The following is a 26,066-nucleotide window of genomic DNA, read 5'->3' on the forward strand; positions in this document are numbered from 1 at the left end:
AGCACCCGAGCATTTTAGTGCTCGCTCAACACTAAAGGTAAATCATCACTCAATGTTGCAAAAGATGTTGGTTGTTCACAGTCAGTTGTGTCTAAAATCTGGACCAAATACAAACAACATGGGAAGGTTGTTAAAGGCAAACACACTGGTAGACCAAGGGAGACATCAAAGTGTCAAGACCGGAAACTTAAAGCAATATGTCTCCAAAACAGGAAATGCATAACAAAACAAATGAGGAACGAATGGGAGGAAACTGGAGTCAATGTCTGTGACCGAACTGTAAGAAACCGCCTAAAGGAAATGGGATTTACATACAGAAAAGCTAAACATAAGCCATCATTAACACCTAAACAGAAAAAAACAAGGTTACAATGGGCTAAGGAAAAGCAATCGTGGACTGTGGATGACTGGATGAAAGTCATATTCAGTGATGAATCGCGAATCTGCATTGGGCAAGGTGATGATGCTGGAACTTTTGTTTGGTGCCGTTCCAATGAGATTTATAAAGATGACTGCATGAAGAGAACATGCAAATTTCCACAGTCATTGATGATATGGGGCTGCATGTCAGGTAAAGGCACTGGGGAGATGGCTGTCATTACATCTTCAATAAATGCCCAAGTTTATATTGATATTTTGGACAGTTTTCTTATCTCATCAATTGAAAGGATGTTTGGGGATGATGACATCATTTTTCAAGATGATAATGCATCCTGCCATAGAGCAAAAACTGTGAAAACATTCCTTGAAAGAAAACAGATAAGGTCAATGTCATGGCCTGCAAATAGTCCGGATCTCAATCCAATTGAAAATCTTTGGTGGAAGTTGAAGAAAATGGTCCATGACAAGGCTCCAACCTGCAAAGCTGATCTGGCAACAGCAATCAGAGAAAGTTGGAGCCAGATTGATGAAGAGTAGTGATGAGCGAGTATGTTTTGTTAACCCTTTCGCCGAGTATACTCGGGCGAGCACCGAATATTTATAGCGTGCTCGGTGATATGTTTGAATCACTCCCGTGTGCATGTAGAGTCCATCCGTTCACCTTTTCTGCGTCGCACAAAGACACGGTGGTTGGAACCAAAGATCTCAAATTTGGAATCATCAAACCAAAGCACAGATTTCCACTGGTCTAATGTCCATTCCTTGTGTTCTTTAGCCCAAACAAGTCTCTTCTGCTTGTTGCCTGTCCTTAACAGTAGTTTCCTAGCAGCTATTTTACAATGAAGGCCTGCTGCACAAAGTCTCCTCTTAACAGTTGTTGTAGAGATGTGTCTGCTGCTAGAACTCTGTGTGGCATTGACCTGGTCTCTAATCTAAGCTGCTGTTAACCTGAGATTTCTGAGGCTGGTGACTCGGATAAACTTATGCTCAGAAGCAGAGGTGACTCTTGGTCTTCCTTTCCTGGGGCGGTCCTCATGTGAGCCAGTTTCTTTGTAGCGCTTGATGGTTTTTGCAACTGCACTTGGGGACACATTCAAAGTTTGCCCAATTTTTCGGACTGACTGACCTTCATTTCTTAAAGTAATGATGGCCACTCGTTTTTCTTTACTTAGCTGCTTTTTTCTTGCCATAATATAAATTCTAACAGTCTATTCAGTAGGACTATCAGCTGTGTATCCACCTGACTTCTGCACAACACAATTGATGGTCCCAACCCCATTTATAAGGCAAGAAATCCCACTTATTAAACCTGACACGGCACTCCTGTGAAGTGAAAACCATTTCCGGTGACTACCTCTTGAAGCTCATCAAGAGAATGCCAAGAGTGTGCAAAGCAGTCATCAAAGCAAAAGGTGGCTACTTTGAAGAACCTAGAATATAAGACATATTTTCAGTTGTTTCACACTTTTTTGTTAAGTATATATTTCCACATGTGTTAATTCATAGTTTTGATGCCTTCAGTGTGAATGTACAATTTTCCAAGTCATGAAAAGACAGAAAAATCTTTAAATGAGAAGGTGTGTCCAAACTTTTGGTCTGTAATTATATATATATATATATATATATATATATATATACATATATATATATATATATATATATATATATATAGTGGGGGTTTCGATTCTCTGCTAGACACTTGGATGCGCACAGGCACAGGGTTTTTATATGAAAAAAAAAGAATATAGTTTATTGTCCTTCATAAACTTTACGGCTCCACAAATGAAAACAGCCTTTTTTCTGCTTCTTCAGGACAGATGAATAACAAAACAGTCATTTCTCTGGATAAGGCACAGTAAATCAAATGGCCTCACCAACTTGATATTACAGATACTTCTCAGTCTCTAGCATAGATTATCCACCATAAATGGTCTTTCTCCAGCTCCAACACATTACACGCACTCTGTTGAGCTAACCTATCTGCCTGTTATTATGCCTATAAGAACCAGACTGGAGTATGGGAGTGACCTTTCCCACCCATGCTCTTTTGGTCACTCCTAAATCCCGTACCCAAAATCCAGTTAAAATAAAAACATCTCAGGAACACATACTGTATATATCATACGGTACACTTTATATCTCAGAGGTTACATGTAGAGAACAAATCAGATATTAGAGTAATAAACGAAGTAACGCTGAGAACAGTCGGGGTTAATTCCCAGTTAGTAAGAGCTTAAAATCTAGAGGACACAGAGGTAAATGTTCTGTATAATGACCCAGGATTAGTAGATAAAGAACCGGTAGAGTTTGTGTGTGCAGATATGAAGGAACATAATTCTTCATCTTCATTTTTCTGACCTCACACTCTCCCGCCGTCCCCACATACTGAAGCCCCCACAATCCCATACATGGCTCTTATTATGGGTCACTCTCCATTTCTTTCACAAAAACCACAGTGTATAATATCCGCAGGTGCAGAATGGCTCCACGTGTCATCCAGCTCTCAGTCCTGACACATCATCCGTATAACACTTATATCTGTGGGGAGTGATAACGGAGAGAGAGTCACTGCTTCTGTGTAACCCCAGATATACTGGAGTAATACAGGAATGACATTAATGTCCTCCGTCCAACTCTTAGTCAGGATTTTCTCCTTGAGGTTCTGGACCTGTGTCCTCGGTGATTTCTTGTCCAATCTCCTCAATCTCCTCATTCTTGGGGCCAGGAGTTAATGCTTTTTTCATTCTACAAAATAAAACAAGAATAATTTATTTCTCATTTTAAACCTTCCAAAACCATAAAAGATCAGGACGTTGTTCCTCATCACGTTGAGTTTATTCTTTACACAGAGATCTATCTGTGGTTCAGCTGGTTTAAGTGACTTAAATTTAAGTTACACATATCCTATGAAAATCTAGGGTCACGAAGGAACCTTTTTGGCCATCAGACACCGAACTCAGGAGATAACCAAGGACGGAGGACTGTATATTCCACATTGTAATGAGTGAACAGTCACTGTGTATACCGGGGAATACTAAAGCTGCAGAAATCACTGGGGGCAGGGGAAAATATATATTATGGGGTGTAGTGATACTGATAATGGTAATAAACTGTTCAAATGACACCAACATGATCACTGCGCCTCACAGCCAAGAGATGTAGAGAAGGACCCGATCCCAAGAGCTTACAGTCTAAAGTAGGAATAATGTTACATGCATATGGGAACATGAAGGTATCCTCGTAGTGAGATCCCATTTCATGAAACCCTATAGACCCCATAGATGACAGACACAATCCTCACCCTACAGAACGGCTGATATCAGTGTAGAGAGATGTCTCAGCGATCACTGACTGTCTCCTCACCGGCCGTCACCGGTAACTGATCACACGGCGTCATCTACTGTACGAGGTCAGGAGGAAGAGGAACTTACCCATTACTGAGGCCTCCAATGTTTTGTATTCCAATTCCAATTAATTGTTTTGCGATTTGACCACGGCTTTGCTTTTTTACACCTGAAATAGAATAAGATGAACTTTGTAGAAATTAATCTTCTCGGTTACAATATAAATTGCAGACAGCGGTGCGGCCGGTGATTACTGTATTCCTGGGAATATTCTGCTCCTTCCAGTATAAGGTCCTGATCCCTACAGATGAATCCCCCATAGGATGAGCCGCCCCCCACCAGCCTCCTGTAATGTCCCCAGGTATCGGCACTGACATTATCTCCAGTGATCATCATGTAGAAGTCATCAGATGAGGACAGACGTGTCTCCGCTGTACGAGGCTGCAGATATCATATCTCCACTAGTGATGAGCGACTATGTGTTGTTAACCCTTTTGGCGAGTATACTCGTGTGCTCGCCGAGTATTTGCGGCGTGCTCGGCATTTATGTTAGGATCGCCGTGGCTGCAAGTGTCTCATCTGTTACACAGCTGTGAGACATGCAGGGATTGCCTGCTAAATAGGGAACAGATGTGACACTTGCAGCCATGGCGACACTAACATAAATGCCGAGCACGCCGCAAATACTCGGCGAGCACACGAGCGTGCGCGCCGAAAGGGTTAACAATACATACTCGCTCATAACTAGTCTCCACTACTGATACATACCGGAATTGTCATTATGTAGGATTGTGTCCCCTTTATTATCAGATAATGGGATTATTAGACGTTCAGCCTCATTCACAAGAGCAGACTTCTGGTCAGTGTGCTGCCCCCGTGATTGGCACACGGACCCCCAATAGTCATTGGAGCGCGGCCGATGAGCGATTGTGAGATAAAGACACGCGACCGCACATGTATCATCAGATCCAACCTATGACCGAGATTGTGACTGTGGATGAAGGCGGAAGACACAACACCGGGAGTGGACAGGATTACAGGAGCGGCCTGCAAGAACATCCGCTCTCCGGAGGTGACAGGGCCGATCATGCACATGGTCGGAGGTGAGAGGGCCGATCATGCACATGGTCAGAGGTGACAGGGCCGATCATGCACATGGTCAGAGGTGACAGGGCCGATCATGCACATGGTCAGAGGTGACAGGGCCGATCATGCACATGGTCAGAGGTGACAGGGCCGATCCTGCACATGGTCGGAGGTGACAGGGCCGATCCTGCACATGGTCAGAGGTGACCAGGCCGATCCGGCACATGGTCGGAGGTGACAGGGCCGATCATGCACATGGTCAGAGGTGAGAGGGCCGATCATGCACATGGTCAGAGGTGACAGGGCCGATCATGCACATGGTCAGAGGTGACAGGGCCGATCATGCACATGGTCAGAGGTGACAGGGCCGATCCTGCACATGGTCAGAGGTGACAGGGCCGATCCTGCACATGGTCGGAGGTGACAGGGCCGATCCTGCACATGGTCAGAGGTGACCAGGCCGATCCGGCACATGGTCGGAGGTGACCGGGCGGATCCTGCACATGGTCGGAAGTGACAGGGCGGATCCTGCACATGGTCGGAGGTGACAGGGCCGATCCTGCACATGGTCGGAAGTGACAGGGCCGATCCTGCACATGGTCGGAGGTGACAGGGCCGATCCTGCACATGGTCGGAGGTGACAGGGCCGATCCTGCACATGGTCGGTGTCACTGATTATTTCCCGAATGTCGCGGCTGCTGCAATGTAACAACAGCTATAAATGGATCTCACTTCTGTCACCTCTCCAGTCCGTCGTCGCTGTTTCTATGACCTTTACAGAACATTGATTACAGAACTGGAGATACATGTGAGATTACTGAAAGTAACTACTGGGACCCTCGGCCATTTACTAGAAGTAAGTACACCCATCCCTTGTACAATAACTTTATACTATGGACTTTATTCACTTGTTCCAAAATCCGTAATTAGAAATTCACATGTAAGTCCGGGGGCACTTTAGGGGGCTTTAGAACCCCTAAAATGTGGAATCTTTGAAGAAAAATGGTTGCAATGGCTGAAAAAATAATACTTTAAGTTTTTACTTAATTTGAAATTAAAGAATTGGGAAATCTACTTTTAAATATAATTACACTCACCGATGTGTAGGGGTCCGGTGCTCCGCTCTATGGGACGCTCCTGGCTGGGATGCTCCACTCTGCAGATGATTTCTGATCCTTGGTCTGAACTTATTATTGGGGTAAAAGTCACTGAAGCTTCACAGGAATAAGTGTTATCTGTCTGTCTCTTCTCCTTCCGTGACATCTTGTTAATTCTCTCCATATATGATGATTCTCTGGGCAGAGCGGTCACATTTCCGTCCTTCTTTATGAACCAGAAAACAGATAGAAGATCCGGGAAATATCCGGAGATATCACAGGTCAGTGTGGCTGATTTACCATCTTCCAGATCGGGGATATTGATAGATGCGACGTCTGGACGCCAGGGAAAATCTGTAACGTGGAGGAAGACGAGGAATTTACACTGGGTCCTGTATAAGCAGCACAGACTTTCTCCATATTATCCAAAAAGAGAAATGGGAGCCGCGCCCCAGAAGAACATCTCAAACACAAGATTTAAGTCCAAAATGCATCTTGAAATTGAAATATAAAGCTTATAATGTTATTTCGAGAGCTGCTTCCAGTTTTCTTTTTGGATTCGTATTTTGGTGGATACATTGGCGTCCACCAGGCGGCACCCATTAAGCATTTGATATTGGGAGTGATGTTTAATGGCTTGTTTTTCCTTTCTGTATATTATATATTAATAACAAATTAATACATTACGAGATGCTGAGCTGAGTGATTGGCTGCAGCGGTGATTTGTCTCTATGTAGTGTAAATCAATCTACACTTTGACAAATTGTCTAGATGTCTCTGTTCATGGAAGGACACCATATAGGAAGCTGCTGTTGTCCAAGAAAACTATTGCTGGAGTCCTTCTGAGACCCCCGGGAGGTCTCACAATGATTCTGGGAATATTCTATGGACTGAAGTTGGGTTTGGAGGTAAAATCCTGCTCTACACCAACACAGGCGAGGAGGAGGAGAAGGCATCATGGATCCCGGCTGTTCGGTGTCAGGCCTGGATGTCTTGTGATCATTGAGGGAACAATGAATTCACAGGAGTAATAAACCAGGAGGATGTGAGGGCAGCGTCCATAACCTGCAGCCAAAACAACGACCCGAAGCACAGAAAGGAGACAAAGAATGAGCAGAAAGGAGGTTTGGAGAATGGCCAAGACCTGACACGAAAGGACATCTATCACCTCCAAAACTGAGATCCTGTGATTTAGACCTTCATAGAGGAGACTTAGCCCCTATAACCAATCACTATGGCACTGTAGAGCTCAGTAAATATGACACATAGGAAAACAGGATCTAATAGAAACAGATTATGCCAAAGGGTTCACTTACTTTATATTGCAACAATAGATAGATGGATAAAGAGATAGATATATAATAGATTGATGATAAGATAAATAATAGATAATATATAGATAATAGATAGATAACATATAAATAATAGATAATAATAGATAATAGATAGATAGATAAATAGATAATAAATAGATAATAGATAGATAATAGATAATAATAGATAGATAGATAGATAGATAGAAAGATAGCTAATAGACAGATAATAGATAATAATATATAGATGATAGATAGATAGATAGATAGATAGATAGATAGATAGATAGATAGATAGATAGATAGATAATAGATATAAATCCTCTTTACCTCTGACACTCAGTGATCTTCTCTCCGGTGTCTCCGTTCTCTCGTGTTTCCATTCTACAATGAATTTCTTTCTTGGATCTCTGAATAAATAATTAGAAATCCTGACGACACTGGAGACCTGATATGTGAGATCGTCGTCCTGTGCACAGATTCTTCTATCATCTGGTGGTTTCCCATAATTATCAGACTTATCTTCCCACCTCCAGGAGATTTTTATATCTTTAGGGTAAAACTTCTGTAGATTCAGAGAGAACTGAACACGAGATGAATCGGCCATAGTGATCTCTATAGGGGCCGACATCTGGGGTTTACCTGGAAGAGAAGAAGCAGAAGTTTGTCTCGTTGTCTGTCCTCGGGGTCATGTAATGTCTTATACATCATCCAATTCTGTCCTAAACTAGAAATCATCCTCCAGTCATTACATCCCCCCAGTATGGAGGAGAACGGTCACCGTCTACAGGAAAGAGACCAAATACAGAGAAATAACAGAGATTATTAGTAATTATTCTCATTCCTTGTTAGTGTATAATGAGGTCCGTGTAGACAGCGGAGGCAGCGGCACATTATGGCCGGGTGATCACATCCCTGTGACAGCAGGTGCCGCAGTAAGGCTAATTCACACCTCTCTCTGGGAAGTCAAACACCCCCTAATCAATCAGCCCCTCTGCTTCCGCTGCATTAGTTATAAAACAGATCCATTTAGCGCATGAGTGCGGTTTGTGGCTAAAAAGGATCAGACTAATAGAAAGTCCAAACAAAAATGTGAATGGAGCATTATATGGGACAAGGGCAGAAGGGTTAGGCAGGGTAGGCACCCGCATAGGGCTCTACCCCTGCCTACACAAGGAGGGCAAAACTTGAGGAGAAAAAAAAAAATTGGCACGGCTGGATGCCTGCGGCCGCACCACGCATTCCTCCAGCCGCAGGCATTCAGCACATTCACGGCTAGGATGCAGGCACACAAGTGAGTGCTGTCAGTCACTAACAATGCTCACCCTTCTTTCTGCTTGCACCTTAGACGTCGCTCCCACCCCACACTCAATTGCATTCGCGAATACAACTGATGTCAGTCCCACCGGCACAGGAGCAGAGTACAGTAGCTATGATCAGCTCCCTGCTCCGTCCAGATCTCCAGCAGAACGCAGCCCACCTCCCGCCTGCGCTCTGTAGGAGAAGGCGCACACATGGGACATCGGATGGCGATGGTGATGTCATTGCACCATCCAGCGCCCACTGCTGCACCAGAGAGAAGAAGAGACAGAGGCTGCGCGGGGTGGCGAGTATGGATTAGGTGGGTACAAGCTTTTTTTTACATTTTTCTTACATTATTTTGCCACTGAATGAGGGCCATCAAAAGAGGGGCTGACTGTGGAAGCTATCAAAACACAGGCTGGCTGTTGGGGACATTATACTGAAAGCTGACAGTGAGGGACATCAAAAGAGGGGCTGACTGTGGGGGACATTATACTGGGGGCTGGCTGTGGGAGATATTATACTGAGGGCTGGTGGTGGAGGACATCAGATTATATTGGAGGTTTGTGTGGACATTACACTTTGACTGTGGAGACATCATACCGTATAGCGGGCTGTGGGGACATTATACTATATAGGTGGCTGTGGGGGGGGCATCATACTGTATAGGAGGCTGTGGGGGATATAATACTGGATATAATACTGGGGGCTGTGGAGACAACATACTGTAAAAGGAGCTGTGATGACCATACTGCATGGCAGGCTGTAGGAGACATATGGAGGTCTGTGGTGACCATACTATATTGGGGGCTGTTGGGGACCGTATATTGGGGGCTTTCATGACCAATCTGTATATGGCGCTGTGGGGGACATTATACTGTATAAGTGGCTGTGTTGATCATATTGTATAGGAAGCTGTAGCGGACATCAAATTGTAAATTGGGGGGCTGTGGTAGATATCATACTTAGTTAAGTGATGTGGGAGCCATTATACTGTATGTAAGGGGCTGTTAGGGACATTACACCGTATCGGTGACTGGGAGGCCATAATACTGTATGGAGTGCTGTAGGGACCATCATACTATATAATTGGGGGCTGTGGTGGACATCACTTATTTATTTTACCCACTTAAATAGCGCCGTTAATTCCACAGCACTCTACAGACATCATCATCACTGTCCCCATTAGGGCTCACAATCTGGTTTCCCTATTAGTATGCCTTTGGAGTGTGGGAGGAAACCAGAGAACCCGGAGGAAACCCATGCAAACACGGGGAGAACATACAAACTCCTTGCAGATGTTGTCCTTGGTGGGATTTGAACTCACCAAGCGCTGCAAAGCAACAGTGCTAACCACTGAGCCACCGGGCTGCCCATGTCATCTGTGATCTGTTGTGGATATCATACTATATGGGTGGATGTGGTGACCATCAATCTATACTGCGTAGGGCGTAGGAGAATAGTGTGAGGAGGGGGTACAATATGGGCAGAGGTTAGCATGGTGGGGGACAGTATAAGGAGGGGGTACAGTTTGGAGAGGGCAACGTGGTGGTCAGTATGAAAGCATAGTTTGAAGAGGGGGCACAGAATGGATATGGAGAGAAGGCAGCGTGAAATGGGGGAACAATATGGGCAGAGGTTAGCATGGTGGGGGACAGTGTAAGGAGGGGGTACAGTTTGGAGAAGGTAATAAGGTGGGCAGTATCAGGGCATATTGTGAAGAGGAGGCACAGAATGGATATGGAGACGGGGTAGCATGAAGTGGGGGCTCAATATGGGGAGAGGTTAGCATGGCGGGGGGACAGTGTGGAGATGCAGAGAGTGTAAGGGGAAACAGGGCAGAGAAGACAGCCATGGTGTAAGACGTGGTTCATACGGGCAGACTGTGTAGCAACTATTGTTGATAATGGCGGACAGTGGTGCGGTTATAGCTCATTAAGGCAGACAGATGGAGAAATTATATAACTGTGACTGTAAACTGATGGCGGAAATATAAAGACAAGCGGGGGAGGTGTACTTTATATCCAGAAATAAAATGATGAATTACATAGAAGCGGAGGAAGCTTCATATTTCTCCAGAATATATAACCACTCACCATAGACTCGCAGCCGCCCCGAGCTTCTCTCTATGGGTCTCTCCAGGGAGGGGTGCTCCACCAGACATATATATTCTGCCCCCTGATGTGTCCGCAGGTCGGGGGTGATGGTCAGACTGGCTGTACGGCTGTAGGTGTTATCAGCCGCTCTCCTGGATGTTATTCCCTGGTTATCGTCAGTCTCTTCATGTAACTTATCTCCATCACGTCTCATCCATTTCACAGTGACGGCATCCGGGAAATACCCTGAGATATTACACTGCAGGACGGCCGGGGAGCCGTGAAGTAGACGGGGGATCAGAATGTCTTCTACAACTGGAGTCCATGTGTAATCTACAGAAAAAGACAGGACATCACATACAATATCATCATATATATAATGTACATGGATTTATTACTATATCTAAAGAATGGAGGAAATATGGGAGATCAGACAGTAAAATACCGAGGTGTTCACCGAGCCGAGAAAGCGTCACCAGAGCCATTATTAGAGAAATACAGGACATACAGGAGACGAACCAGCCGGTATATTGTATCATGTAAGATGTTATATGGCCAATATACCCCAACTATATTGTCAAATAAGGATGGAGTTATATCTGCAGACATCTTTGGAATTGTTATATAACCCCCATGTATCTCTCCTCACCTGAGTCTCTGATAGACGGCTCTAGGATTCTTATATAACCCCCATATATATCTCCTCTCACCTGAGTCTCTGATAGACGGCTCCAGGATTCTTATATAACCCCATATATCTCTCCTCTCACCTGAGTCTCTGATAGACAGCTCCAGGATTCTTATATAACCCCATATGTCTCTCCTCTCACCTGAGTCTCTGATAGATGGCTCCAGGATTCTTATATAATCCCCATATATCTCTCCTCTCACCTGAGTCTCTGATAGACGGCTCTAGGATTCTTATATAACCCCATATATCTCTCCTCTCACCTGAGTCTCTGATAGACGGCTCCAGGATTCTTATATAACCCCATATATCTCTCCTCTCACCTGAGTCTCTGATAGACAGCTCCAGGATTCTTATATAACCCCATATGTCTCTCCTCTTACCTGAGTCTCTGATAGATGGCTCCAGGATTCTTATATAATCCCATATATCTCTCCTCTCACCTGAGTCTCTGATAGACGGCTCTAGGATTCTTATATAACCCCATATATCTCTCCTCTCACCTGAGTCTCTGATAAATGACTCCAGGATTCTTATATAACTCCATATATCTCTCCTCTCACCTGAGTCTCTGATAAATGACTCCAGGATTCTTATATAACCTCATATATCTCTCCTCTCACCTGAGTCTCTGATAGACGGCTCCAGAATTCTTATATAACCCCATATATCTCTCTTCTCACCTGAGTCTCTTATAGACAGCTCTCTGGATTCTGGTTTCTCCATAGATTCATGTTCCCAGGTCACTTGTACTCTGAATCCTGGATCCTTGTGACGATCCTCAGGAATAACAACCTCACTGGAGACATTGTAGGATCTGTCAGGATTCTCTGATATGGAGTCAGTGGATGACACGACTTCTCCTGCTCCTCTCTCTCCACACGTCCAGATAATCTTGATATTTTTATGATAAAATTTCTCCAAGTTGAGTAAATACTTCATCTCTCCACAGACAAACAGACTTCTTATTATTGGCTGTGACATCTTTGGCTTTCCTGAAATGTGAAGCAATAATCAGATATCATATGAGTTATAGTAATAACCGGACACAGAATGTATTATAGACGAATCAACCAGAGAACATTCACACATTTCCGATGTATTTTATGTAGTAAAGTTGCTTTTATATCAGATTTATTTCATCACCTGATGTTCTTTTTCCTACCTATAACTTACATCCTCGCCCCAATGTTAACCCTTTACCAACATTGGACGTATTGGTACGGGTATCAGGTCTTTGATGCGGGCTCAGGAATTGATCCCGCTTCTTTCTCAGCAGATAATAACTGTGTAATACCTCCATAATCTGCCTCTAACAGAAATAGGTGGAGCTGAATTCATCTTGCTGCTCCTCCCAAGTAAATGCCAGTCAATCTTTGACAGCAAAAATTTCCGGGAAAAGCGCCATTCCATACGCCCATCAGAGTACCAATGAATTGCTGTCACAGCCTTGGGCCTGGTTTAGACCCCCATGCCTGTCATTATGGTACAATGTTAAAGTCTAGCCTGTGCTTCATAGGAGACCCTGATTCTTAATATATACTGCAAAACTGCAGAGATTGGATGGACGGAGTAATCTGACAATCATAGGTTCAAGTCCCTTGAAAACTAAAAATTAGAGTAAAAATATATTTTTTTAAAAAATAAGAAAAAGAATAAATTCCAATCACCTCCCATTTCCCATCTTAAAAAAAAGAATAACAAAAAGCATACACTTATTTGGTGTCACGGCATCCATAAAAGTCCAGTCTATCAAAACATAAGTGAACCCAATCAGTTACTGAATGTTGTATAAAAGAAAAAGAATGGAAACACCAGAATTGCAGTTTTTCGGTCACCTCAGAATCTCAAAAAAAAGTGTAAAATGTGGTAACCTCCCTAAAACGGTATCAAAAAATTGTTAACTCGCAAAAAAAACAGTCTAAAAAATGAAACTGTTACCGATCTTGGAAAACGGCAACACAAGAAACAATGTTTTGTTTTTTTTACTAATTTTACATTTCTTTTCACCATTTAAATAAAAGGAACAACAACTAAAAACTGTGCAAGTTTGGAATCGCCGTAATTGTACTGACCTGAAAAATCATATTGCCGGGAGGTCATTTTTACAACACAGCAAAAAAAAAAAAAAATTGGGGAATTGAGGTTGTTTTGTGCAATTTGTACTTGGGAGTTTATTTTCCTGCTTTTCAGTAAATAGAATGTTAAGATGAATGGTGCCATTCAAAAGTACAACTCGTCCCAGACAATAAAGCCGTCATACAGCCACGTCGATTGAAAAATAAAAAAAAAAGTTATGTCTCTTGGAAGAAGGGGAGGAGAAAACAAAAGCACAAATAATACAGGGTGGTCCAAAAGTAGGTGGACAGAAAGTGCAATAAGGTTATGGAAGGGGGGATTTATCAAACATGGTGTAAAGTGAAACTGGCTCAGTTGTCCTTAGCAACCAATCAGATTCCACTTTTCATTCCTCACAGACTCTTTGGAAAATGAAAGCTGGAATCTGATTGGTTTCTAAGGGCAACTGAGCCAGTTTCACAGATCTAGTTTTCACAGATAGATCTCCCCCAAATCTGTTTTCTTTTCAAATAATTCAGATAACACATAATGGCAAATAATTTACATACAGATCAAAGAAAATGGATTTTAACAGAGTATTGGAAATCTCAAAATGCTGAAACCGTTAGAGCAAATTGGGTTGGAACATTTGGTGCTCAAGCCCCAAAGAGACAAACCATTTACCGCATTTGTGACAAATTCAATGCCACTGGCTCAATCCTTAATGCTCCAAAAACTGCTCGACCCAAAACAGTCTGTAGATAATAAACAACTTGTTGCCGAAACATTTGTTCAGAGTCCATAAAAGTCCACAGAAAAGCCTCTATGGAATTGGGAATTTCACGAGCTTCTATCATGCGAATCCTGAAATCTATTGGGTGGAAAGCTGATCGTCCACGTCTAATTCATGGTTTATTGGAGGATGATCCAGACAGGCGGCTGCAATTTAGTGTTTGATAAATCTCCCCCTTCATAACCTTATTACACTTTCTGTCCACCTACTTTTGGACCACCCTGTATATAATGCAATCTATATATATAATCGTCTTATCCCGTCTATCTGTCTGTCTTTCTTTCTGTCTGTCTGTCCAGGAAATCCCGCGTCGCTGATTGGTCCGGCTGCGGCCAATCAGCGACGCGGGATTTCAGAAAAAGATGGCGGCCGTTAGCGGCTCATCTGCCGGACGGAGGTCAGCGGCGATGCAGCAGGGAGATGACCGGCGCTAGCCGCTCATCTCCCCGCTGCTGGCAGCACAAGTACCCCGACAGGCGGCACCGCTCACCTCCATGTGGCTAACGTCGGGAGATCAGCGGCTTGGCCCACTGATCTCTGGAGGGCAAGTGTGAACGGAGGACCGGGGAGCGGCGCCGCCGGTCAGGATGCTTCTGCGGCGAGTAGCCACTCATCTCCCGGCTTCTCGCAGCAGAAGTAGCCGCACAGGCAGCGCCGCTCCCCGGTCCTCACTAATACGATGCTGATTGGTCGCCAAATTTAAACCCCACTCTGCTGATTGGTCGCGGCCGCCAGCCGACCGCGACCAATCAGCGAGATTGGCGCCAAATTTCAACAACGCTGTGCTCATTGGTCGCGGACGCCAGCCGCGACCAATCAGCGAGATTGGCGCAAAATTTAAACAACGCTCTGCTGATTGGTCACGGCTGCCAGCCGACCGCGACCAATCAGCGAGATTGGCGCCAAATTTAAACAACGCTCTGCTGATTGGTCGCGGCCGCCAGCCGACCGCGACCGATCAGCGAGAGGGGCGCCAAATTTAAACAACGCTCTGCTGATTGGTCGCGGACGCCGGCCGACCGCGACCAATCAGCGAGATTGGCGCCAAATTTAAACAACGCTCTGCTGATTGGTCGCGGACGCCAGCCGCGACCAATCAGCGAGATTGGCGCAAAATTTAAACAACGCTCGGCTGATTGGTCGCGGCTGCCAGCCGACCGCGACCAATCAGCGAGATTGGCGCTAAATTTAAACAACGCTCTGCTGATTGGTCGCGGCCGCTGGCCGACCGCGACCAATCAGCGAGAGGGGCGCCAAATTTAAACAACGCTCTGCTCATTGGTCGCGGATGCCGGCCGACCGCGACCAATCAGCGAGATTGGCGCCAAATGTAAACAACGCTCTGCTGATTGGTTGCGGCCGCCGGCCGACCGCGACCAATCAGCGAGATTGGCGCCAAATTTAAACAACGCTCTGCTGATTGGTCGCGGCCGCCGGCGACCAATCAGTGATATTGACGCCAAATTTAAACACCGCTCTGCTGATTGGTCGCGGTCGCGACCAATAAGCGATATTGGCGCCAAATTTAAACACCGTTTTGCTGATTGGTCGCGGTCGCGACTAATCAGCGATTTTATCGCCAAATTTAAACAAGCTCTCCGGTCCTCACTAACACAGTTCGCTGATTGGTCGCGGCCGCCACCCGCGACCAATCACCGATATTGCCGCCAAATTTAAACACCGTTTTGCTGCTTGGTCGCGGTTGCCGGCAGCGACCAATCAGCGATTTTGGCGGCAAATTTAGACAACTTTCTGCTGATTGTGCCCGGTCGGCCGCATACATATTCTAGAATACCCGATGCGTTAGAATTGGGACACCATCTAGTATGTCATATAAAAGGCAATATCTCACCATAAATCATCCAGCAGTGAAACGTCTTCTCGTCCTTACGTTTACCGGAGACCCCTCTACAGATGAAGGTGACGTCTTTATGTCTCTCTATATGGGGTATGAAGCTCAGTGATGATGAATACTGACGTCCCACCACTTGTGATCTGATCACATAGGATGTATCCAGTAAACTCTCCTTATCTTCTGAATGTTCTCTCATCTGAGACGTCTGGATCTCCTTGTCCTGTCCAGGTCTTCTTATCAGCCAGGTCACACACAGGTCCTCGGGGGCGTTATCCACTGTGCAGTACAGGGCGGCCTCCTCTCCATCAATCAGCTTAGGAGGACCCGCAATGTCACGCGGTATTAGTGGTGCTGTCAGGAGAGTATAAAATGATGAAACTTTACATTTTACAGAGACATAATCATCAGTATGAATTTGTGTTTTCTATGACTTGGACATGGACTCATCAGAAAGTCCTCCTAATGTCACTACATTACCTTTCCTCCGCGGTCTTCGTCTCCACCACAGAACAGCAGCGATGATAATTATCAGTACAACCACAAGGACAGAACAGGCAACGATGATCCCCGCCGAGCTTCTGTCTGGAGAAATGGAAGAAGAAACTGTAGGGAGAAAGACTTCTACACAGCCGGCATTACTCAATCCTTACTTGTGGCCGGTCTCCTCTCTTTAGGTATCTGTCTTTTTAGATTTAAGAGGTGATATGAACGACACCTAAGAAGGAATTTCTACTATAGACATCACTTTTGCTGAGGATCTTTTTGACCTGGTGATCTTACAAGGCAGATTAATTACAGAAATGCCTGATATTATAGACGCTACTAAAAGTACAGAAACCTGCCTGGCATATAATGAAGGAGACTCTTTAGAGAACTTTGGTACCTTCGTACGGCTGATTATTGTGAGTGCCGGGAGTCAGGCAATCAACTGTAACGTACCAGGTGATCCCCTTAATAATAAGTTTACCTTCATACACCAGACGGAAGTCTTCCTGGAGCGGTTCCTGTAGAGACCTATGTTGGACTCTCCATGAGAAGTTCTGCTCTCTGTCCTCCTCAGTGGGAGTGATGGTCACGGTGCTGTTCACACTGTAGGTTCGGTCCGGGTTTCTCCAGGGATCACCAACAATAATGTTATCCTCCATTTTTTTTCCATCTCTGATCCATTTAATATCAATGTCTGGAGGGAAGAATCCAGTGGCAGAGCAGCGCAGGACACTCTCTTCATTCAGTACAACCATCTTATCTGTGATTGTCACCTGCGGAGGAGCTGATAAACAAGTGATTACAATCACCATCTCTATAAATATGTGATGTGACATATAATGTGTGACTGGGCTATAAAAGGGACTAGTTCCCTTCACCACCCCAATGGCTACAGGGAAAATAAAATTTAATTTTCTCCCTGCAGCCGCTGTTCCAGTAAGCTGACTAAACTGGATTTGAATGTTATTTACCTGCAGAATACCCTTATATCTGTGGGTAAATATATTTTCTGGAGCGGACAAGTTCCCTCTAAGACAGTGCAGGGTCAGTAATGGGTATCGAGAAAACTAAGCTATGTGACAAGCTATCAAAGAAATACCAACCAGGGTCAGAAAATATCTATAACTGGCAACTCCCAGCAAACTGCAGGGAGTTTAAATAGGGTGTGGTTCTACCAAAATCTCACAACAGGGAGCTAAAACACCTGCTGCTTAGCTCCACTGCCAATATACACACAGACTTGTGGGTGGCACCACAAGTTCAAGCCACACCTATATGCTTGGCTGGATCTTGTCTGTGTTGCTCATTGTTGTCGGCAGTGCAAGAGTGGCACTGCCTGGTGGAAGAGGCAGAGGTTGCGTGGGCAGGTTGAAACAAGGATGTAAAACCTTGGTTCTCAAAGAGAATACTGCTATACCTACAGCAACCAAAAGAGCCGGTACGGCAGAGCACGAAAGATAAAAGATAGCAGGGGGTTGTTGGGTTATTCACAGTTAACCGTGAGGTTGCACAGTCACACAGGGTACTTTAAAATATACTGTATTTATTGATGCCCATATATACAGTAATTGACACTGAATTGTATAATTCAGAAATTGGAATTTTCTTGACATTCAAAACAGTGCACCTGTTTTGTCTCCCCTATTCACAGGATAATTTTTCGATGGCCTATGAAAAATCTATTGTTTCTTTAACAAAATGCAAAACTCTTTATACTCCACAAACATGGAGTATTGTTGCATCCATGTGTGAGAAAATGCCACAACTTCTTCTGTTTGCAGCACCTGTGTGTTAACAACAATTCATTCATCTTTCCCCCAAAAGGGATCCTGTTTTGATAATTTATTCAATTCAGCCTAAAAAAACTGATATTGCGTGTGTTAAATTCACTGTTGGTTACCCTTGGTAAGTACCATCTGCTTTAGCCAAATAGGTGAAAGCAGGGCCGCCAATAGGGCATTACTGCCCTTACTCCTGTATGGGGCCCCGCAAGCAGAGGGGGCCTGGTCAGAGCCCCGCCGGGGCCCTCCTCTTGTGTGTCTGCTCATGGGGCCCCATGCTGTAATAAAGTGGTGAGCGCCGGGGCGGCGCTCATCTTGGCGCTGGGTTCATTACCGGAGCTGCGCTGCTGCAGCAGCTCCTTCATGCTTCTCCTGACTTCTGGTCATGTGACGGCAGGAGAACCCGGTGGCAGAGGCATTGAGCGCCAGTATTCTGCAGGAATCGCAAGTATGAAAAGTTTCTTTTTTTAAATGCAATTAATTAAATGGGAATGGGGGGGGTGAGCTGTACATAAGGAATTGGGGGGGAGAATGAGCTGCACATCGGGAATTGGGGGGGCAATGAGCTGCACATGGGGAACATGCAACATGGGGAACATGGGTTGCATAATAACTAATTATATATTAATGGTGGGTGCACGTCTGTATTCAGCTGCGTAGTGTAGAAGTTGGAGAAAGTGCTCTAGATCAGAGGTCCCCAACCTTTTTTGCACCAGGGACCGGCTTTAAGCAAGACCAGTTTTCCATGGCCCGGTGGGGGTGGGGGCGGGGCTTTGGTCATATGGGGGTGGGGTTATGGAGGGGTGGAGCTGTATGGGGAGGATGCTGGCGGGACCTCGGTGTACAGCGCTGCTAAGTAGCAGCATTGTACATTGAGCGTCAGTGTATACAGCGCTGCTGCTTAGCAGCGCTACACACTGAACACCGGTACCGGGAGCCGCGTCACTGAAGCCAGTCTGCTGCCCCAGCACGCCCCACATAACATGTTCTGCCGGGGGCGTGTCAGTGAGGAGAGCCTGCCGCCCCACCCCGTCAGGAACACACCATGCTGTGCAGGAGGGCCGCGTCACTAAGACCCGCCCCGTGACGTACAACAGGTACCATGCTGTGCTGTGGAGGGCTGCGTCACTAAGACCCGCCCGACGCCCCACCCCGTCCTGCATAATGTTCTCTGCCGGGAGCTGCGAGCTGTCACGGCTATGGCAGAAAACATTATAAATCCACACAGAGCGAGTTCTGACCAGGCGCAGGGCCGCGGAGCTAGCTGTCAGCGGCAGGGCCGGCTCCAGGTTTTTCTGGGCCCCGGGCGAAAGAGTCTCAGTGGGCCCCTTTAACACATACCACGATTCATGATGCAGAGATACGGCGGAGAAATATATATATATAGTACAATGCAAAGATTTCACTTCATGAGTGATATCTATTGTAAATTCTACAATAGCTCAGAAACCGGTGAATCGCTCCACACAGAATAGTGGCCCCCATATAAGGCTCCATACGGAATACTGGTCCCCATATAACGCCCATACGGAATACTGGCCCCCATATAACGCTTCATACGGAATACTGGCCCCCATATAAGTCTCCATACGGAATACTGGTCCCCATATAACGCCCATACGGAATACTGGCCCCCATATAACGCTTCATGCGGAATACTGGCCCCCATATAAGGCCCCATACGGAATACTTGCCCCCATATAAGGCCCCATACGGAATACTTGCCCCCATATAAGGCCCCATACGGAATACTGGCCCCCATACGGAATACTGGCCCCCATATAAGACCCCATACGGAATACTGGCCCCCATATAAGGCTCCATACAGAATACTGGCCCCCATATAATGCTCCATACAGGATACTGGCCCCCATATAACGCTCCATACAGGATACCGGTCCCCATATAATGCTGCATGCAGGCTGTTACCCCCCACATAATGCCCCATACAGGCTGTCCCCCCCTTATAATGCTCCATGCAGGCTGTTACCCCCCACATAATGCCCCATACAGGCCCCTCCCTTTTAATGCTCCATGCAGGCTGTTACCCCCACATAATGCCCCATACAGGCTGCCCCCCCCCTTATAATGCTCCATGCAGGCTGTTCCCCCCCACATAATGCCCCATACAGGCCCCCCCCTTTTAATGCTCCATGCAGGCTGTTACCCCCCACATAATGCCCCATACAGGCTGCCCCCCCTCTTTATAATGCCCCATGCAGGCTGTCACCCCTCCTCATTATAATGCCCCAAGCAGGAATCCCCCCCTCTTTATAATGCCCCATGCAGGCTGTTCCCCACCTTATAATGCCCCATGCAGGCTTTCACCCCTCCTCTTTATAATGCCCCAAGCAGGAATCCCCCCCTCTTTATAATGCCCCATGCAGGCTGTTCCCCACCTTATAATGCCCCATGCAGGCTGTCACCCCTCCTCATTATAATGCCCCAAGCAGGAATCCCCCCCTCTTTATAATGCCCCATGCAGGCTGTTCCCCACCTTATAATGCCCCATGCAGGCTGTCACCCCTCCTCTTTATAATGCCCCAAGCAGGAATCCCCCCCTCTTTATAATGCCCCATGCAGGCTGTTCCCCACCTTATAATGCCCCATGCAGGCTGTCACCCCTCCTCTTTATAATGCCCCAAGCAGGAATCCCCCCCTCTTTATAATGCCCCATGCAGGCTGTTCCCCACCTTATAATGCCCCATGCAGGCTGTCACCCCTCCTCTTTATAATGCCCCAAGCAGGATGCCCCCCCCTCCCCTCTTTATATTGCCCCATGCCTCCATACATTAAAAAAAAAAAAAAAAAAATCAAATACTCACCTCCCTTCTCCTCACCTGCTGCCCGCCGCTCGCTGCTCGGCTCCGAACTCCAGCGTTGTCGTTTCTTCCCGCTCAGCGCTCCCTGTGACGGCTCAGGGGAGGGCGCGGTGTAAAGACGTCACCGCGCCCTCTGACCTGAGACGTCACAGGGAGCGCAGAGCAGGAAGACAGCTGATCTGCGGAGGCACGGGGAGAGGTAAGTATCGGGCTGCCGGGGCCCTGAGCAAGCGGCGGAGAAGGGCGGGCGCTGACACCGCTCTCCTCCGCCCATAGCCCAGCGGGGTGCGCGACCGCCAGTGGGCCCCTCTGCCTGCTCAGAGCCCCGGCATTTGCCCGGGTGCTGACGCCGGCCCTGGTCAGCGGCGCCGCGGACCGGCTGAAAAACCCCAACGGCCCGGTCCTGGTCCGCGGACCGGCGGTTGGGGACCTCTGCTCTAGATAACTGTTTTATTTTATGCAGAGACAAATCCTGGCTGGAAGAAGTGATGGCGGTCTGTGCTGGATGAAGGAGAAAAGCGAAGATGAAGGACTTCATCTAGAGGCGTCACCGGTGAGTCAGTGTATCACATGTACACTGACACTATACACTATATACATAGCTCCTGTGTATAATGTCACTGGTGATCACTATATTACCTGTACACTTACATTATACACTGTATACCATGTACAGAGCTCTGGTGTATAATGGCACTTATGGTTATATTAGTATTGTGTTCTTTTATTAATGATCAGTATTGTAGTATTCGGTGACAATGTGGTCTGATTATGGTGTGGCGGTTTTTGTCCCTTCTGTGTGGTATTATTCGGTCACTATGTGGTGGTAATATGTGGTCTGGTCATGGTGTGGTGGTATTCCTTGTATGTGGTATTATTAGTCATTTTAAAAAATGTATATGATACATTCCCTTAAAGAAAAATAAATAAAAATATACCTATATATATATATATATATATATATATATATATATAAATTTTAATAGGTTAGAGTAGGGCCCGGCCAGAAGAGTCTACCTTATCGTGGTGTTGGCTTTAAAAATCTTTTGGCCAAAACAAAAGCTGCTGGCTATGTATGTGATCTGGTGTTTACTGGGAACTGGTAATGTGTGATTGGTGAGGACGGGGTGCATAAGTGGAATTTTTCCAAGAGTGAGCGGTGGGGCTGTAGAAGGTTCGAGGGATGGAGGCGAGGCCTGGAAGGAGTGTCAAGGGGGCTTGAAAATTTTGCCAGTATGGGGCCCCGAAATTCCTAGTGGCAGCCCTGGGTGAAAGTAATTTGAACATTATATAAGCTGTGTTAGCATTACAGAGTGCAAAACATAATCAATTGAATCCAAAGGCAATTACACATATTCTCCAGGCAATTAGTGGCTTTTTAATTATGGGAAAACTCCAAATTTATTTGCTGCAAATCAAATGTTTTGGGAAAATGTGTCCAAGTCGGCAAATTTCTAACAATCTATTCATCTCTATTAATAATAATAATAATAATAATAATAATATGGCCATGGTGTGGCGGCATTATTTGTTTCTTGTATGTGGTATTAGTATATTGGTCTTGGTATAGATAGATAGTGTGAGTGTTGTAAGGCAGCTATCGGACACATAGCTGATGGGAGGTATGTGTCACAGAGGTAGTTGTCATCAGTGATGTAATCCCGGAGTGTTGCGCTAAAGTCTGTTTGTTTTCTTTTTGCTTTTTCTGACAAATTGTTTATGAAGTAATAAACCAACATGGACATTTACATAAAAACTCTTTCTGTTTGCCTCGCAACGCACTCAAGTGAGTAGAAACCCTACTGTGTATATAATAATTTCTGTTATTCGGTAAATATATATGACTGTATTATTAAGAAGTATTACTTACAAAATCAAAATGATCTTATCTTAACATGTACTTCTGTCACATTCATATACGGTATTTGTGATATTATTTATGGGTGGCTAACACAGACTCTATCAATAGTACAGCGGCCCACGCAGCTGAGCAATATGCTAGTAAGTGTGGGAGGGCGGAACAGGAGATCCAGGTCCAAATTTTGCCCTGGGGCCCATAGAACTCTAGATAGGCCACTGACTAAAACTTCTGGAAAAGAGCACAAAGGTGGGGACCAGATAAAAAGGGTTTATAACTGGCAGTGAGAGAGGAGAATCAGGAGCTTATATTGAGGACAGCCCGACCCAGGACTCTCAGCGAGGAGACAATACTAAACAAGCTAAGAATTAACTCCCAAGCTCATTGCCTGGTCAGCACCACCAAGTCTCAGGGAGTTAAACAAGACTGTCACGTTGTGGCCCACATCAAAGCTGAGCTGGTGCCTGGCGAAAGAAGGAGAAACAGAGGAGGCAGCTACCAACATGGATGTCACACTAATGGTATCAGTGATGAAGATGACCAGAGCCAGGTGGCCTTACTAGTGGAGAAAGTGATGAGAGCTAGACAGCAGTACCAGGAGAGAAAGCGGTCAGAAAGATAAAGCAGTACCAGTGCAGAAGCAGGTCAGGTACATATAGCAATACCAGTGCAGAAAGAGGTAAGAAAAATATATAGCAGGACCAGTGCAGAAGCAGGTCGGGTACACATAGCATAAACAGTGCAGAAAGAGGTAAGAAAAATATATAGCAGTACCAGTGCAGAAGGAGGTCAGGTACATATAGCAGTATCACTGCAGAAAGAGGTAAGGTACATATAGCAGTACCAATGCAGAAGGAGGTAAGGTACATATAGCAGTACCACTGCAGAAGGAGGTAAGGTACATATAGCAGAACCAGTGCAGAAGGAGGTCAGGTACATATAGCAGTACCACTGCAGAAGGAGGTAAGGTACATATAGCAGAACCAGTGCAGAAGGAGGTCAGGTACATATAACAGTACCACTGCAGAAGGAGGTCAGGTACATATAACAGTACCACTGCAGAAGGAGGTAAGGTACATATAGCAGTACCAGTGCAGAAAGAGGTAAGGTACATATAGCAGTACCAGTGCAGAAAGAGGTAAGAAAAATATATAGCAGGACCAGTGCAGAAGCAGGTCGGGTACACATAGCATAAACAGTGCAGAAAGAGGTAAGAAAAATATATAGCAGTACCAGTGCAGAAGGAGGTCAGGTACATATAGCAGTATCACTGCAGAAAGAGGTAAGGTACATATAGCAGTACCAATGCAGAAGGAGGTAAGGTACATATAGCAGTACCACTGCAGAAGGATGTAAGGTACATATAGCAGAACCAGTGCAGAAGGAGGTCAGGTACATATAACAGTACCACTGCAGAAGGAGGTCAGGTACATATAACAGTACCACTGCAGAAGGAGGTCAGGTACATATAACAGTACCACTGCAGAAGGAGGTCAGGTACATATAACAGTACCACTGCAGAAGGAGGTCAGGTACATATAACAGTACCACTGCAGAAGGAGGTAAGGTACATATAGCAGTACCAGTGCAGAAAGAGGTAAGGTACATATAGCAGTACCAGTGCAGAAAGAGGTAAGAAAAATATATAGCAGGACCAGTGCAGAAGGAGGTCAGGTACATATAGCAGCACCAGTGCAGAAGGAGGTCAGGTACATATAGCAGTATCACTGCATAAAGAGGTAAGGTGCATATAGCAGCACCAGTACAGAAGGAGGTCAGGTACATATAGCAGTACCACTGCAGAAGGAGGTCAGGTGCATATAGCAGTACCAGTGCAGAAGGAGGTCAGGTACATATAGCAGTATCACTGCAGAAAGAGGTAAGGTACATATAGCAGCACCAGTGCAGAAGGAGGTCAGGTACATATAGCAGTACCACTGCAGAAGGAGATCAGGTTGTTGGCAGCGGATCATTCAGGATATTCTCAAAGCGTGTTGACAACAGAACAAAGCTTTAATTAGCTATAAACAGGTACAGATATGATCGGCTTTGTGGAATCAGGAAAACACATATCTTAAGTGTCTCTGTGCAGCATCAGAAGGCTGCTTCTCCTCTCAAGCACAGACACAGGAAACTGAACACAGTCACATGGTGTTTTCTGTGTGTGAGCCTCTGGGAGTTTTTTTTTTTTTAACTTTATAGACAATACACAAACCTAGCAATAGAACATTTACATACACAGGAATGGAGTTGTTGCATTAAACATATTCCAACACAGGTACATAAAGCAGTACCAGTGCAGAAGGAGGTCAGGTACATATAGCAGTACCAGTGCAGAAGGAGGTCAGGTACATATAGCAGCACCACTGCAGAAAGAGGTCAGGTACATATAGCAGTACCAGTGCAGAAGGAGGTCAGGTACATATAGCAGTACCAGTGCAGAAGGAGGTCAGGTACATATAGCAGTACCAGTGCAGAAGGAGGTCAGGTACATATAGCAGTACCAGTGCAGAAGGAGGTCAGGTACATATTGTTATGTTCTGCTACCAGAGCTAAGGAAAGAGAGGAGATCTGTCCCTACGATAGAACTCAGCTTTATCCCTACGATGTAACAGGGAACCTGATCCTGCGATCAGACCTGCTAAAGTCCTAAGCTAGTCTGTACAGAGACCTATAGATGTGGGGAAGGAATCCCTACAAGTACTAAGGACTGGGAGCAAATGGACACCTCCTAACAGAAATAGTAGCAGACAGACGAACAAACAAAATATATAGAACATAGAGGTCAGTAGACCAAGCAAACTAACAGAGCAAGACACAGAGCACAGGCTAGCTAGAAAGTAGATATACAATGAAGTCCAGCAAAGCCAGAAGGGCGGAGCAGGATTAAATAGGCCAACAAGGTCATGTGACCAGCAAAGGAAAAAACCTAAGAACAAGGTTCTAACACATATAGCAGTACCAGTGCAGAAGGAGGTCAGGTACATATAGCAGTACCAGTGCAGAAGGAGGTCAGGTACATATAGCAGCACCACTGCAGAAGGAGGTCAGGTACATATAGCAGTACCAGTGCAGAAGGAGGTCAGGTACATATAGCAGTACCAGT

The 26,066-nt window shown here is 45.5% G+C and overlaps 1 pseudogene; it reads right to left on the reverse strand.

Moving 5' to 3' along the window:
- Positions 1-2,496: 2,496 nt before the first annotated feature.
- LOC141162496 (uncharacterized) overlaps positions 2,497-26,066 on the reverse strand; it is a 38,276-nt pseudogene continuing 14,706 nt past the window's right edge.

The sequence above is a fragment of the Phyllobates terribilis genome, unplaced genomic scaffold (genome assembly GCF_046119375.1).
Source record: "Phyllobates terribilis strain yellow unplaced genomic scaffold, ASM4611937v1 Scaffold_9__5_contigs__length_417890890, whole genome shotgun sequence".
NCBI classification, from domain to species: Eukaryota; Metazoa; Chordata; class Amphibia; order Anura; family Dendrobatidae; genus Phyllobates; species Phyllobates terribilis.